Below are 5293 nucleotides of genomic sequence, written 5' to 3'. Positions count from 1 at the left end.
ACTACCTAACCAACTTCGAAACTTGCCTAATGCCCCTTGATATCAGTCTCGACGATATAGAGCGACATACAGCATATCGAGTAAATCGCATCGGACGTGGTTGTATTGCTTATCGTATAATATTATACATCAAGCCAAACACGTACGTTCGTATAAAAAAGTTGATATAATCGTAATCGGAAAAAAATTATTCAACGTATTTATCATAGCCCTTTTAATATTAAAAATATTTTCCATTTTTTATTTAAATCTTCTCTTGCTTTAAATCTTTTCTCTTACTTAGAACTGTGCCTGATTAAAACAGCACGCAAATTATCATTCAACTTAATTGACATTGCATTATTTATACGTTCCGATACTTCTCTACGAATTCCGGAAAAAACCAACTCTCTTTCAAAGCGAACATTCGAAGGAACAATTCTGTTAGGAGGTGCGAAAATCCGGTCAGAGAGTCGGAAGAAAAATACGGCCTCCCCCGTTCTCGCGATTTACGCAGCACCCTGTATATCGGCCCCGGGAGAGACTCTCGCGAGGTACTCTCGTCGACGAGGATATACCTACATCCGGCAGTCGAGGAAGTGAACGAGGCGAGTCGTTTTACGCGGCCCCCCCCCCCGAAGTTATTCCCCCGAGATCCTGTAACAAGGCCGCTATCATAAAGCGATCGATGTAATCGGCCCCACGGGGGTGGAAGGTGTTAGGCGTAGCTACCCCTCGCCCTCGATGAGGAGGGAAGGTACATCGAAGGATTCGATAGAACGAAAAGAAAGAGGAAAAGAGAGAACGCTAACGTTGCTTTTCACGCGCGAGTCGTACTGCCTGGACGCCGCCACTTTGCTTGAAATATCGTCATGATGACTAGACGCGAAAAATTCGTCTACCATAAATAACAATCAGAAGTTCCTCTGCGTCGTCATATCTCGCTTTCCAAGCCTACAATCCTATTCTATCATGATAGCAACGTCCTTTTGATCTGCGATTCTTCTGATCTTCTCCTCGTGATGTTCTTTCTGAGTCACGAGCTGATAAAATTATTTTTGTGAAATCATAGCTCTCAAAAATATAATAAGAATCGTATTCTCTATCTGTGTTATTACTTGTTTTGCAAGAGTACTAAAGAAAGTTCTGCAACCTTTTTCTCGTAGAAAAAATAGAGAACATGTAGAATGTATCGGAATTACGCAACAAGCGTACTATATATTTCGGAAGATTTTCCTTAATTTACGATTAAGTGATAACATATAATATACATAAAAAATATTATGTGAAAAAATGTTATGTGAAGGAAGATATCTCTGCAATATATCTACATAATCCACTACTTAATTCATTAAATAAATTTTTCTGATATCATAATGTGTAATGTTATTTACGTGTTTTATTATTTACGGATAACAAAAATTTAATTAAAAAGATTAATATATCTAATATCCGTTGCAACATCTGAATAGCCGTAGTATCGCAACTTTCATTGTGCTATTTTGGCAAGGGATCGAAAATTGTTCCGATCTCCGGAATACTCTCGGCTTTACGGCCATTGATCTGGCGCTACAAGCACATGTTTAAGCCGAAACTAGTGCCTCGGTTACACAACCAGACACATTACAAAAGTCCGCGTGTGGATGGAAATTCGGGTATTACCGAGTTTCGTGTCCTCGCTTGGCCAACTTCGCGAGCATGTAACCTATGCCCTTTATTTAATCAAACCCTTGTTCTACGTTCTCATTCCGTTTTCGTCCTTATCTATCGCGATACGAGTCGCAAAAGGATCCTAATGCGATTATAAGGACGATGAAAAGAATATCGCGAGCGTTTCGCGTTTCTTGTGCATCTGTTGGATGCGTTTAGATGCACGGGAGGACAGCGAATCGCTTCAAAACTTTGTTGCAGATGAGATTGTCGAGTGAAGCGTTTCTTCAGATAACTTGGATAGATTTCGCACCCTTCATCAAAATATCCTGCTTGTAACGCTTTCAAACCTTGGTATAAAACTTTCCTTATTCTCTAACAATCTAGCTCATTCATCATTATGAAACTGTTAAGTTAACGACCAATTAAGCGATCGTAGACGCCGAGAATATCGGGGGCACGTAGTAATATCTGCGTTTAGGATTAGTACTTAGAGACTTCTGGAAAATGCTTTCCATTCCCTGTGCGGCTTTGCATTTCAATCCCACTCAAAATTCAAATATAAACTATTAGAAAACAATGGCTATCGTTTTGTTAATAATTAGCTTTGAACAATTAAGAACAATTATTGAATTTTGTGTTGATGATGTATCATACAATATTGTTGCAAAATATTGTAAAATAGGAATTTAACATTTGTGACTGTGTTAGCTAGCAGCTATATATTATATATCGTATATCGTATACATGTCAATGTTGATATCTTACGCGCGTATTCGTAACGTAATTACGAGCGAGCTGATTTCCGAGAGGAAATACTTAACATCCTCGCGTCGGTTGTTCATCTTATTTCGATCCGATGCAATCTATGTAAATATGCCCCCGTATAACTGAGTCGCGCCAACCTGAGACAGCAGTATCCGATAAGCACCGGCGCTCTGCATCCGATTCCAAATGGAAATCGATACCGAAACGAGCCTCACGCATCGAGCTGTTCCGATTCCCCTTCCGGCCCGGGCATTCATCACTTTACTACGGCGTCGCAATAGACTTCGCGAATGAAAGATTCTCTTTTGGAACGTATCTTGGAACGTAATTGAAAGTCTGACTGCAAGAAACTGAGCGATTCGCTTTCTCAAGGGAGAGAAATTAAAAATTATCCGAGGCATTCCGACGTTTAAAAAAAATCGTTACGTTATTTTATTAAAAAGTGGATTATGAAGAAAGTGCGCTTTTGTGATTGTATTCCCGAGTCGCAATTTTTCTTCTATTTTCAATCTCAATTTTCTCATTTTTATGGTTTTCACAAATTTTTCGATAGATTTAATTTATATATAGGAATGAAGCTCCTATTGTTTGCACTTCAAATAGACAGTAAATGAACAATTTCCCATTTAGATATTTAAAAAAGGAACTTTCTACAAAACTGCAGATTAAATAATTTGACAAAAGAGTGATTTGACTAAATATTAAAATAGATAGTAAATTGAAAATTTTGAGAGATTGAAAGTAGAAGTCAAAATTTTGACTCACTAACTTACGGTTGACACAATAATATTTTAACTATAATGGAAATCAATTAAATTCAAAGATTGAGTTATAATCAAAATTGCTTTTTTCATGACATTTCATTAGCTGATTAAAATTGGCTAACAATTATCGCAAATGTAATATCACAATGTGGAGCTAATAATTTATTTCTTGAAAAAGAAAATTGCTTATCTCTGCTTCTTGCATTAGTATCATCAATTGCATTCTCGCGAGGAGAAGCACGAAGAATATTTATACATAACGAGATTGCGTAGTTTGTAAATACGTTTGTCGCGATAAACATAACAGAGATGATTGCTCGGCAATTCTCCCGCCTTCCTGACGCTTTTATCGCAAAGTTTTAATAGCGATTATCACGCGGCGCGTTTTTCCACCGATAAGTTGCTCGTTGCGTATTCGAGCGCTCTTCGTGCCGACTCCGTGACGGAAGTTTCGGCACTAAACTAATATTTACATAATCGCACTCTGTGAGCGGGCCTCTCCCGCCCTTTATTCTCAAAGTTTAATTGTGTTCCTTTAGCAGTTATACGATGGCGGGGGTGCGGCCGCGATATTACAACGAAATAATTCACGAGCGCGATAAATACTTTCGCGTAGACTGTCAAGCAAGAGTAATAATAGCATAGCGAACATAATATTGGCGATGCGCGTCGTGTGGAGATCTATTAGGCCGGTTATCGATTAGCATCCGGTGGCAAATAATTCTCGACAGAAATTACGCCCAAGAGATGCGCGCTACACTTTCCTACCCGATTTTGCATCTCCAAGTCTTCTTATGTTTCCGTAATTAACCAGTTATTATCCAGAGCGCGTACTTTGAGCAAGTGCCAAGTCGGTTTCTTTGACGTCCTTCGTCTGTTTCCCGAGCGGTTGAATTAATTTACACATGAATGTCATGAATGTCACATGCATGTTTCATGATGAATACATCTGGCGTATGTAACTATCCATTTTACGGACTATCCGCAAAGACGTACATCGTTTTCACGGATATAAACGCGAGCACTCGTTTCTCATGCCAGTTCAACGAAATACGAATTTCATTGCAGACAAACAAACTTCAAAATCAACGAGCCGTATTTTACTCTGAGTTTACGTAAAAAAAAAAATTGAGACATAATATGACACTTTTTATTCCGTAAAATAAGGCTTCCTTAATGTCAATTTTGATCAATTTATCTGCTTACTATGATCAAAAATGTTAATTTACAGAATAATTTTAGGAAAGAGGTGAATTTCAAGAAAATTGGCAGATAGATATAAACACTCTTTCCCTCTTTCCGTTTTTCGCTTTTTATTCTATTTCTCCAGGGTCAGGGACTATTCAATTTCATAATCCAATTTGGCGTGCGATCGTGGGAAGCAGAAAACTTTCGATTTATGACACGTTTAGGACAAAATCCTCTGAATCCACTAACCGCCGCGCATTTCCTCTTCGTTCTCTTCCTCATCCACGTGAAATATACCCTGCGGTATGACTGGAGATGCAATTCCCTCCGTAAGAAAAATAAGATTGCAAAGCTAGTTCTTAGCTCTTTGTCCTGGCAATTACGGTAAAGAAATGAGATAATATGGATGGCACCTGATTCACAATTGTATATAGATAGTCTCAAGTTTTTCCCATTTCCTTTTGTAATATTACAGTAACGCCTCGAGGCTTTTGCAAAGCAGCCTCGAGATTATACTATATAATAAAGCAGCTCATGTTATTAAGGTTCTGCAATCTCTGCGACGAGTGAAAAAAGCGATGACGGAAGGTACTTTGGCGACAAGTTGAAACTTCGATCGATGACACCCTCCTCTATTCATCTAAAATGTGTTTCTCAATAATCCCCCTTCGTAACTTAGACGATTTATCTTTGATGTTTGTTGCCGGGTTTCGGTCGCGTACCCGGAGCGGGCATCGTCGAGCAAACTCTGACGGGGTGGCCGATCCATTAATTAAGTTAATTAACTCCCGACAGGTAACACGCTGCCGCTATGGACGCCAAGTAAACTCTAATGTCGGCCTAGAAACTGGCTGGCTAGTTGGCGTTATCCCGCGCGTATACGCGCGATTACACAAGATTACACCGAACCCACCGCGGGTACACGCGTACTTTTGTACACGCGT

The sequence above is a fragment of the Cataglyphis hispanica genome, chromosome 1 (genome assembly GCF_021464435.1).
Source record: "Cataglyphis hispanica isolate Lineage 1 chromosome 1, ULB_Chis1_1.0, whole genome shotgun sequence".
Classification (NCBI taxonomy): domain Eukaryota; kingdom Metazoa; phylum Arthropoda; class Insecta; order Hymenoptera; family Formicidae; genus Cataglyphis; species Cataglyphis hispanica.
This window is presented reverse-complemented; position numbering follows the sequence as displayed.